Source organism: Otolemur garnettii, unplaced genomic scaffold, assembly GCF_000181295.1.
Source record: "Otolemur garnettii isolate 467f Iridium unplaced genomic scaffold, OtoGar3 scaffold00047, whole genome shotgun sequence".
Classification (NCBI taxonomy): Eukaryota; Metazoa; Chordata; class Mammalia; order Primates; family Galagidae; genus Otolemur; species Otolemur garnettii.
The window spans coordinates 11787071-11798771 of record NW_003852442.1 but is presented as its reverse complement, the minus strand read 5'-3'; the positions used below and the strand labels follow the sequence as shown (position 1 = coordinate 11798771).

At 47.6% G+C, this 11701-nt stretch overlaps 1 protein-coding gene across 1 annotated transcript in view; it reads left to right on the top strand.

Annotated features, from left to right (window-relative positions):
* The first annotated feature begins 264 nt into the window (after positions 1-264).
* The window catches only part of ZFHX3 (zinc finger homeobox 3), a 238636-nt gene continuing 227199 nt past the window's right edge, over positions 265-11701 (top strand). The window contains 1 exon segment of the mRNA XM_023514108.1: positions 265-368. The gene's annotated coding sequence lies outside the window, so the exon portion shown is untranslated.

Here is an 11701-nt window from a genome sequence, read left to right as displayed (position 1 = left end):
AAACTTTTCTTCTCTCCCTTTCCTGAATTACAGGGCCGGCAGCGGGCAGGCCGGCTGGGGACCAGAGCGCCGCGCCCCGTGGGTGAATCCCCGCCGCGCCCCGGGGACCTCCCTCCCGGGGACGGGCCAGCCGCCAGCCCCGCCGCCACCATGAACCGCGCTCCCCTGCCTCCGGCCCCCCTTTTACTAGCCAGAGCCACCCTGAAGTCCCGGGGGCAGCGGGAGGTGGGGAGAATGCCGCCTGGGGTGGGTAAGTTCGGGGCTCTGGTGCCGCTGGAATTTCCCATTGTCGCGCTGCGCAGTGGCGCGGCCCCAGGACCTGCGAGTGCCGCCTCCCTCCGGAGGTGCGCGGCGGCTCTGTGTGCCAGGTGAGTGCAGACGCCCTCCCCCGCCGAGCCCGCCCGGCTCGCGCAGCCGGCCTAGAGCTGCAGGCAGGTGCTGCCAGTCCTGGCTGAACTTCCCATTCTCTTGGGGCATATGGGGGAAGGGCAGGCTGGATACACTTGAACTGCTAGTCTCCACTTGGAACCTACCTGGGGTGAGAGCGCCTAAATTCTGCTGGGCACACAGTAAAGTCCCTGCTGCCTCCTTTTCCTTTCCCTCCGCTCTTTCGCCTCCTCCCTCCTCCCCTCCGTAGTCTGCTTTTGGATCAGTTCCTGCCTGCTGTACTCGGCATCACTTAGAAGTTTGGGTTCCTCCGCCTAAAAATGCACCCTTTTCAGTCAGAGAGAAGTCGCTGGTCAGCTGGAAACAATGTGAAGAATGCTCGTATTGTGGAGTAATTAAAGGGAGAATCAGAGTTCTTTAGCTGGAGGGCACCTTTAGGAATCATCTTGTCCACCCTTTAATTGTAGTTTATTCCGCACTCAGAAAAAAACCAGAGCAGCATTTATTTCTTGTGGGGGGGTGTATGAAGGGGAGAACTTCGATTTTTATCCTGTTAAAGGAGGAGGACTCCCCAAGTTAGGTCAGTAGCAAAGGAAAAACACAACCCCCAAAGTAATCATTGTAGGGCTTAAGAGGGAAAGGAACTCTCTGGAACATGGTCCTTACTGGTTTGGCCATACCTGTCTTATAGGAAAATGCCTCCAGGGCAAACACCACGGAGGGACTGGCCTGGCACTGTGGTGCACAATGTGTTAAACTGGTTTAAATGATTCCACCAGCAGGTGAATCCAGGAGGGTCATCCCCTCCCCCACTCTCTATTTGTGTCATTTAATAGGCCTTGAAGACACTCTACATGCCACTGACAGATAACCCCAGAGGGGAGAAACTGCCCCACCTGGGCACAGAGGGGAGGCCTCTTCTTCAGGCTGAGGCCTGCTTGGCGGAATGCATCAAGGCCCAACAAGGAGAGCAAACTTAAGCAAAGCCTTGAAGGTAGATAGAAAGTTACACGTCATCTTATTTCATTCCATGCTTTGAGATCCTTGGAGATAAGTCACTAAATAAATAGAGTATAATTTAAAGCTCACCCTGGCGGTAGGAACTTCATTTCTTTGCCATCAAGCAGCAGGTGCAGGTTTGTAGAGTTGGCCCCTCGAGTCCCCTCATTCCTAAATTCAGGAGGTGTCAAACCTTCATGTTCTTTTAATGGCTGTGGTTTCTGGAGAGGTTTCAAGGGAAACCCTAAAAATCATGAGCTCTGGTAGGCTGGGCTGGCCTGAGTGCTGTGGCAGGGACCATATTGGATAGGAAAACATACACCTTCCAAGGTAACCTGATAGAGAAAGCAAGGGACCCGGGTCTGTTCCTTGTTATCAGAACAGCCACTGGTGGACTGAGATTCTGAATCTATCCTGTTACCCACACATGAAAAACAGTTAGGGAACATTGGAGTGTGAGGATAGTCAGGAGACCTTGGTTCTTAATAATTCAAGGGCTCTAGGAATGGGGTCTTTGGAGAGCGGTACCTACGTGGATGTTTGCACACCTGTATTTGTGTTCGTTCTATTTCACAGCGACCCTGAAGGCAGTCTTTCAGAGGGTTTGTAGCTACGAAGGCCAAGAGAAACTTTTCTTCTCTCCCTTTCCTGAATTACAGGACCGAGGAGATTGCCTGCATTTGGTTTCCAGAGCAGTTTAGAATGCTTCTCACAATGGGCTGGGGGTCACACGTGCCTCTTTTATTTAATTACACAAGTGTTATTTAACATCATGGAACAGACGCAGAAGGAAGCACTTTTGCACTTTAAAAACAGTCCTTTTGGAATCACAAGGAATTAAGTGACTTGGAGATCTGTCTTTATGACATGGGTCACTTCCCTTTCCCAGCTCCTTTTTTTTGTTTGTTTGTTTTTTGAAATGGCTGCACTTTCTATGGGCTACAAGCTACTATTTTCCATTTCTCCTGGAAACAGTTTTGATTGACAGGGAGCTATTGAGAAACACTTGCTAACTACTTCAGAATAAAACATCCATGCTGCTTCCCCAACCACCTGAAATTTTAATTTTGGTTTCTTTCCTTCCATCCTTTATTTGCACAAATGAATGGTAAGGAAGGGTGGAAAGGGCCCAAATAAAACGGTGCCCTCCACAGGTCTCTGTTTGGTTCTGCCGACAGGACAATGAGGTGCCTGCCTCCTTGCTGCCACGGGGTTGGATCTAACTGCTGTGTTAACTCAGTGCCAGTTGGACTGCACAGTGGCAAGGAGCTAAAATAAGCGAAATTTCAGTTTTCGTCATTATGACTTTAAATGATGACTTCTAGACATTGCAGGACTGGCCTGGCTCACCTTGGGTAACCCAGAAGTGGTTAGTTCATTTAGAATAAATCTGGGATTGCAAAATGCTAGAAAAGTATTATCTGTGGCTGGTGGTGACTTGGTTTAGTTCTGGTTACAGGGATCATGCCTTTTTTGTCACTGTTTGCTGTTGTTCCTTTTTAGTATATCTTTTAAAGGTTGGGGCTTTTCTTGGCTTCCAAAGAATCAGTGTGAAAACCTGGAAATACTTGCGGGCCTAGAGCAGTCTCATACATACCTAAGAAATTGTTTTTATTGCAGAGTTGCAACAGTCTCATCTTAAAAAGTAAATATTTAAGTGACTAAGCAACATTTTATAAAAGTGTAGGGAATCCCTTGAGTTACTTGAAGGGAAAGAAAGCAAGGTGTCTTTACAAAACTCGCCTTTTAAGAGTAACTAGCTTGCTTCTTAACTCAAAGAAAGGATTTAGGCTTAACTGGTAGAGAGGCAACAATGATTCTGGCCCAAGGAGGCCTGTGCAAGCTCTGCCTCACGCCTGCTGGTGCTACAGGGATAATGCACCTGACAGTGAACATGAGTGACCTCAAGAAGTACAATATGTGCTGTGGTTTATACTTTCATTTGTTATTAAAATGGTTGCTTGCTGTTAGCCTGCCCTATTTCTACAATGTTTGGGCCTCTTGGCCTACTCTGTTTCCCAAGGCTGGTGTAATTAACCAGGATGGGGGGTGTTACTGTAAAAACACAACAGGAAGGCAGATTCCATTACAGTGAACTTCACAGGGGTATCCAAAGGCTCTGGTATGAGAATTCGGTTGTAATGGTTATTATTAGAAATCACAGCACAGCTCAGAATCACCACCCTCTCCCTGAGTTAAGAACTGCAGTGGGGGAAATGGGAACCCAGTTTTAATAGAATCCAGGCAAGGGAATTCCTTCATAGAAGCTAGTCTCAATTCAGTCTTCATCGGTGCCTGTTCTGTCCAAAGCACAGTGTCCTGTGTCCTTAGGCCACTCAAATTGAGAAACAAATGCACAGAAGCTAAGGTTGAGTCAAACTGCCCCGAGGGAGAGACCCAGGCAGAAATCTTGGCTCATTGGCAAGTCACTTTCAAAATCCAGATTAAGGAGAGAAACTACAAAATCAACAACTGTCAGATTTCTTTTCTGTATGATTTAAAGTTGGCTGCCAGATTGATCTCTTTGAACATGTACAAAGTGACAATCAGATGCTAGAAGGCTTTTTTGGGAAGGCTAATATGGTAAATGACTCTTCTGTGGACAGGAACTGAGGAGTGGGGCAAAGCAGGGCTTAGGGCCGATTGACAGCGGCATTGTGCAGGGAAACAACTGGAATGTTTTTTTCTGGTTTTTATTCTTTGGGTCAGGGGAGTGAGGACAAGGCAGTGGTCTAGCAGTGACAGGTGTGTTTCTAGAGAATTCTTTACCCAAGGAAGGTACCCTGGTTTCTTCTAACATTTAACGGTGTGTGTGTGTTTTTTCTTTCTGCCTTTCTTTCACCCTTAATTCCTTGAGTTTCTTGCTTTTGCAAGAATAAGGGCACAAATGAAAATGGAGGAACGTAGAAAGTTTTCGAGGTGGTAAATTCAGCTCTATTTTAGAGTAAGATTTTTGTTTTGTTAGTATTAACCCCAGACAGGGCCTTTTAGCAAAATGCCTGGGGTTTATCTGCCCTTTGGGCAAGCCCTTCTCCCTGTCCACCAGAGGGTCACCACAGCAGTCCTGTCAACATGAGGATTACTGTGTAGGGGTTTTGATGTGCACCTTTCTAGAGGGCCCTGGCTGGCCTTCTGTGTCCCGGGGAGGTCAGTGTCCTGGGGAGACCTTAGTTAGGTGGTTCAGCTGCTCCTTCTTTGAACTTCAGTGCTAACATATGTGCTGCCTCTCAGATTTTTCCATCCTTTCCCCTCCTTGGACACAGGTTTTAAGCTTCCAGGGAAGGGAGGCATGAGGTGAGCAAAAGATGTCCTACCCTCTGGCTGCCGCTGGTTTGAGACAGAAGCCACCAAAACTCTCTTGCAAAGCCATTCCTTGATGAGATGGGGCAAAGGCTGGGATCCCTCTCCCCTTTGGTTCTGCTTGATTTCTGAGAAGAAAAGGATTATCACATCAAGACCTAAAAGGCTTTCTTTAATGATTATCTTGAATTTAGGTTTTTTTTTTTTTTGCTTTGTTTATTTGTTTGTTTTGAGACAGAGTCTTACTCTGATGCCCCAAGACTAGAGTGACATGGGGTCAGCGTAGCTCACAGTCAACCTCAACTCCTGGGCTCAGGTGATCCTCTTGCTTCAGCCTCCCAAGTAGCTGTGACTGTAGGCCCCCACCACTACCCCCAGATAGGTTTTCTATTTTTAGTAGATACAGCCTTGCTCAAGCTGGTCTCTGAACTCCCGAGCTCAAGCAGTTCACCTGCCTCATACTCCCAGAATGCTCGGATTACAGGTGTGAGTGACTGCACCTGGCCTTGAATTTAGTTTTAAGTGGCTCTTCAGGGGGTACAAATTAGGAATTTACGGAGTATCTTCAGTCATCTGTAGGGAGACTGGGGCTGGAACTGGGAAAAACAACTTCACTGGACTTAGTGAAAAGACAGTGGAATTCTCATCTGCTGCTGGGCACTGTCCTGAAAGTGATTTTGGCCACAAATCTTGGATCCGGGAGTGATAGCCTTGCTCCCATGCTCCTGCTCAGATCCCTGCTTTGCGTGTCTGGTGGTGAGTAGGCCTGGGCATTTGGAGGCTGTTTGGGGTGGTTAAGTGTGATGGGGGCCTGCGTTTAGGAAGGGACAAAGTGTAGGCTTCTTAGTGGGTAAGGGGGGCTGAATTGCTTGGGTGTCTTTTGGGGAAGGAGGAGGCAAAGTAATTTTGCTTGTTTCTCGGTGGTCCCTGACTCCATCCAGGACTATGACTGGAGGAGAATTCTTTTGAGTGTATTGGTCGAGCTAGGGTTAGATACACTGTCCCCCTGTGCACATCCCTGTCATAGGCTCCGCATTTCAGTGTTAAAAGTCCAGTTTAGAGGTGGTTGGCTGGCTGGCTTATTTGAATCTTCCTAGTGGGGAGAGGCAGGAGGCAGATGAGCTGAGTGCAGAAAAAGACCAAGGGGCTTAATTTGATACTTGGTTTTGACCCTGCAGCTCCCCCTCCAAAGGCATGGGAGTGCCTGTTCACATGTGGAAGTCTCCCTTTGGTATCTAAAAAGCACTTTTCCAAAGCATTGAAACGCCTGTACGTCTAGGGAAAGTGTGTACGTGTGGACATGAACGTACTTCTCACTCTGAGTCTCTGAGTGGCCTGTTTTGGATGACTCTTCTCTACCTGACGTCTTTGTGTTCTGGAAATATGCTAAAGAACACATGTGGGCCTTTTTTCTCCTTCTCAGCAACTTTTCTTTTTTCTTTTTTAAACAATTTTTCTTAACTGCTCAAGAAACAATGCAAGCCTCTTCCACCGTCTCAAGCCCTGCTTCCTAAAATGCTCTTTGGCTCAGGGCCTTGGTTCTTAATGTACATTTGGCTGGTCCGGAGAGTGGTTTTTTGCTCTCCTCCTAACGGCCCCAGTATTTCTCTGTGGAATATCTGCATCATTGTTAAAGTGTCAAGTCAACTTTTGAACACTTTAGAAGCAGCCCAGGGATGTCAATGTGCTTGTTAAGAGGTTGATGTCACTTGTAAAGTGACTGAGTTTTGAATACCGTCTCCGTTCTGCGAAATTCTTGAATGGTGTCACATTATCCGAAGTGTAACTATTGCTGAGGAACCGGCATTGATAAGGACTTCATCTGTGTGCTTGACCATGTGAATACGTGTTACCTGGGCTCATGTTGCTTACTTTTTCATAAGATAGTATTTTACCCACTTTTAAACCATAAACCATAGTTCCAGGTAGAGAATGGCAGAAGTGAAAATAGTAGCGGCCCCCACCCCCCAAACCTCCGCAGGCCTTTTGCAAAGAGGAAGTTGAAAGTGGTTTTTCCTTCAACAGGTATAAAACCCAGAGCTGTCTTTGGGGAAAGAAGAGAACTTCTGTGCCTTTTGGGAAAGGGCTGTCAATTTATTTTGCCGTTACTGAGAAAACCCTTAAGACTTTTCTAGACAGTGGAGAAATTGAGTGACAGGAGAAATCCTGGTGCAGACTCCCACGTGTCTAACTGGAGGGAGGTGTGGTCTTCTTCACTGGTTGAAGCTGTGAAATAATTAGGAAGTACAACAGTTCAGGATCAGAGCACCACCTGTGAATCATCCCTGGCAGAGGCATCTGTTGTTCACACTCAGCTTTGTGGGAGAAGCAAAGGTGAATGAGAAGGGCCCACTCTTTGGAATGGCAGCCCCTGCTCTTCACCTGGCTGCTGTAGGCCTCACTCCTCTGCTGAGGCCTTTGAGGTGAGGCCCAGCTCTCCTCCTGCCCAAGCTGTGTGACTTTGGACTCATCATTAAATCTCTCTGAGCCTCACTCCTTTCATCTATAAAATGGGCACAACCCTAACCTTGACCCTTACGTTTGAAATAGGAATGAAATGAGCCAGAAAACTGGGCATCCCAGGACTTAGCAGGTTGAATAGTCTCACCATAAAAAAAAGTTGATTCCCATCCATATCTCCTTTTTATTTCTTCTGATCCTGTTGCCAGCCTCTGCTAACTTTCTTTTCGTACCACTCTGGAACAAGAAACTGAAAGATGCAACATTTCTTTTGCCTTATTCCCTTATGGGCTGGAAAGAAAGCCAACTTCTTTGGACATTCTACAGCCTTTTCAAGGACTGAAAGGGTCTGAAGTAGATACAGTGTCCCCCTGTGGCCCCCCCCCCCAGCCCTCCCTCCATGTCCCCCACCCCCACCCCAAGCTGGCAGGCGGCCCTCTAAGTGAGCAGCCCACTGAATGACCCACCTAGAGGGGCCTTCCGGGGCTGGCTTGTATATGCTAATAGGCCTGACTTGTCCTGGCTTGTTTGTAGTGATTTGTGGAGGCATTTATATGCAAATACTATCAACTTGCAGAGTTAATTATCATGGGCCTCCCCTCCACCCTTCCTGCACTGCCTCCCAGCCTGGCTGGGCTGTTCTCATTCAGCTTTGCTCTTCCAGTCTCTGCCTCCTCTGCCTGTCACCCTGGCCCCTTCCTATATACCTGTAGGATCGGTCACAGTTCCTTTCGCCTGTTCTGTTGCCTAGTGTGCTCAGGCATGGCGAACTGGGCGCACTACTGACCCTCCATTAGAGGCCTCCTGTTGCCTTTGGAGAGCCTGGCTTATGTTGCTTTGAGTTTTAAACCCCATTTTTACCTATGAGCTCGAAAAAATCAGAGCTGTGTAGACATATCAACCCTTGACACCCAAGTCTTCAGTCGTCTATAATCACTTTCTGATTCACTTTCAATCAGTATAACTTTTCATTTATTATTATTTTTATTTATTTATTTATTTAGAGATAGAGTCTCACTTTATTGCCCTTGGTAGAGTGTTGTGGGGTCACAGCTCACAGCAACCTCCAACTCCTGGGCTTAGACCATTCTCTTGCCTCTGCCTCCCAAGTAGCTGGGACTATAGGTGCCTGCCACAGTGCCTGGCTAATTATTATTATTTTTATTCCTTCACCTTGTTTATGCCTCTGAAAGTTATTACCAGTTTTGTTTTGTTTTGTTTTGTTTTTTTGAGACAAAGTCTCACTTTGTCACTCTTGATAGAGTGCTATGGCATCACAGCTCACAGCAACCTCAAACTCTTGCCACAAGGCCCGGCTGTTTTTGGAAGTGAGGGCTAGCTCTGGCTCAGGCTGGTCTTGAACTTACGAGCTCAGGCAGTCCATCCTCCTTGGCCTTCCAGTTTACTACCAGTTCTGAGCCTAGAGAGAAGCCATTTTGCAAAAGGATGTTCCTTCCAGCCCCTATCCCTGGAAATTGAGTATTAAAAGTGTGTTTGAATTTTGTCGTTGTCATGTGTTGGCACTGCTGACATTTGGGGCTCATTCTTTGTTGGGGGAACAGGCCATCCTGTGCAGTATAGGTGTTTAGCGCCCCTGACCTCTTCCCCAAGAGATGCCAGTAGCGGTGAAAACACCTGCAGGGATTGTCCCCTGTCTCCTAGGGAGAGAACCCCTGGGACAGAGGTTGCACTTGCTTCTTCTGGATAAGAAGGTGGCAGGTTCCCAGCCCTTCCTCCAAGCCAGACAACCTTGCTGCAGTGTAGAGGTCTCCAGGTACAGGCTTGAGCAGCCTCAGTTTGTGATTTGACCTGATACAGATGTTGCTATTTGCTTAATTTTACAGTGGCCTTTTTAGCGTTTAAAAAGGGATCTTCCATTTTAGAGCAGGGTAGTGGGCCAGCACCTGAGGTGGTGACATTAACGTTTTTACCAGCTACAGTGCCGTCCAGTAGAAACAGCGCAAGCCCCGTGTATAATCGTACTTTCTCCGGTAGTCACATGCATAAAAGGGAAAAAGAAACAGGTGGACTTTGGTTGAAAACATGTATTTAGGACTTGGCACCTGTAGCTCAGCGGTTAGGGCGCCCACCACACGAGGGTTCGAACCTGGTCTGGGCCAGTTAAAACAGCAATGACAACAACAACAATAAAAAATAGCCAGGTGTTGTGAAGGGCTCCTGTAGTCCCAGCTACTTGGGAGGCTGAGTTAGGAGAATCACTTAAACCCAAGAGTTTGAGGTTACTGTGAGCTGTGATGCTACATCACTCTACTGAGAGCAACATAGTGACACTCTGTCTTAATTTAAAAAAAAAAAAGGAAATGCGTATTTAGGCAGGCCACCAGAGCACCACAACACTATCATTGCTGCCCTTGGGCCTGTCTGGCCACCTTCCCCCCGCCCCAGGGCTCAGCAGCCACGTGTGGGCAGTGGCTGCCATACTGGACAGCTGAGCCCCAGGGTGATTCTGGTCCTTTCCAGCTGTGAAGTCAGGTTGCTTTCTATAGTGATTGAAGGAAAAAATTTTATCTTCTCTCTTTTTAAAAAAGCAGGGGAGGGATGGGCTTTGTGTTTATTCTCTGGAAGTCAGGCCTTGGCTCCACAGCTGCAACCATGGAGGTCCCAGGAGCCAGCCTGGTCTCTAATCTCTGGGAAGCTCCCCCGGCCTCCACGGGGGAGGCCCTCTGGGCAGCACCCAGCGCTGAGGCTGGAGGCAGGGCAAACACTCCGAGGGCTCAGAGTGTCCTCCTCTCACACCGCACAGACTAATGGTTTGGCTTAATTTTGTGTACAAGGTCCCTTTTGTTGGACGAAGGGGTGAAAGCCTACAGCTGTGACCGGAAATAGAGGATGGGCTCACTGGGATGACCTTGTTTCGGAAAGTCTAAATGGAATACTAATGGCCGAGATCTAAGAAGGGTGATGTATGTGTGTGTTGGACTGGGCTTCAAGATAAGATGAAGAGTATTTTAAAAGTTACTTTAGCGCAACCTCCCAGATAACCGTATGCCTGGGGCCAGTTACAATTTATGGCAAGCGGGTAGTCACGGCTGTGTGTTGGCCTCACTTTTATCTTTTGAATCCAGCCTCTGTAGCTTAACTGGTGGTGCTGTTTGTTTATTTTATCTTTTTTGGAGGGGGGGGTTGGGGGCGGTAATGGGGGTTGATCAGGTTTTGTTGGGAAGCACGGCAGCATTTTATAACACACAAAGAGCTGCTCATATTTCTGCTACTGGCTGCCTTGGGCTATATCACTTCTTAATGTTCCTAATGATAACGTGTACTGGGGAGTTGCATTCTAGGGTTTCCAGGAGCCTGGTGTGCAGGCCCACGTCTTGTACACTAGCAGGAGCCAGCCAGAGCAGGGAGCAGGGAGGAGGTGTGGAGGCCTTAATATAGCTCCAGGCCCCGGGCTGCTTTCATCTCTGAGGTCAGCCTTTTCCTGTTGCCTCTTGACTTACTGAAACCGTCGCTGGCTGGCCAGCACACCCAGAACACTTTCCTAGTGAACAGACCAGCATGGGGGGTGGGGGGAGTTCCTAGCTTTTGTTGGACAACAGATGAGCAGTGGTATCTTATGTCACCCAGTGGGATCTTTCATCCCTGCCCTGAGCCCTACTCTACAAGCTGGCTTTCTCATCCAAAATTTTACAATCACTATGGAATTTCATTGATGCTTCTCAGTGGTGACTGGATGCTCTCGCTACGACCACCACCACCCCCATTCCCAAGGAAGAACCTTAACAGTGAAAAACTATCCCAAGCTCCGTTTTTTGGAAAAAATTGCATTTCCAAGCATGGACTTTGCTTTTGTGAGAATAATCAGGTTGCGGCATTTGGGCGTTGCTTAAATCTCACATTGTTTTGGGTTTGCACTTTGACGAGGGTCTTTTTCTTGGGCAGCAGTAAGGTGGAGATGGAAAGTTCTTCTCTAAGTCCCGGACTTTACCTACAAAAATAACTTCTTTGTTGATAGATTGTGACAGATTGAAGTAGGAAGTTTGCAGGTTTTCTTTTCTTTCTTTCTTTCTTTTTTTTTTTTTTTTTTTGAGGGAGGGAGATGTGGTCTAGGCTCCTCCACGCTCTTCACTTTACCTACTCCGTAAGCCACTGCCATCTGCTTTACAAAATTTATTTTTTCATTTTAAATCCTCAAAGACAAAGGGACCTGGAAGCTCAGACCTGTCCTGCCACATTCCTGAGTAATTTGGTTTTGATTAACCCAAGGAGAAAAGTTGGTTTCTCCTAGCGACCAACCAGGGGATCAAAGCGCCGGGAGGGGCGTCCCCCTAATACACGCAGTCCCCCCTCCTCTCTCCCTCCCTCCTCCCACTGCCATCCCCTCCTTTTCCTCCCCCCTCCTCCCTGCTTTTTTTTTTTTTTTTTTTTTTTTCATGAAAGCCTAAGCAGGAGTTATTTCCACTTTCTGACTCTCACAGAAGTGGAAGTGTATCATAGAGCTTTGGATGGACAGGCTGGGGAGAAATACACCCCCCCCCAATTCCTTTCTTCCTAAACCCTTTCCCCCCACCAAGCCGCAGAGCACATTCCTGTG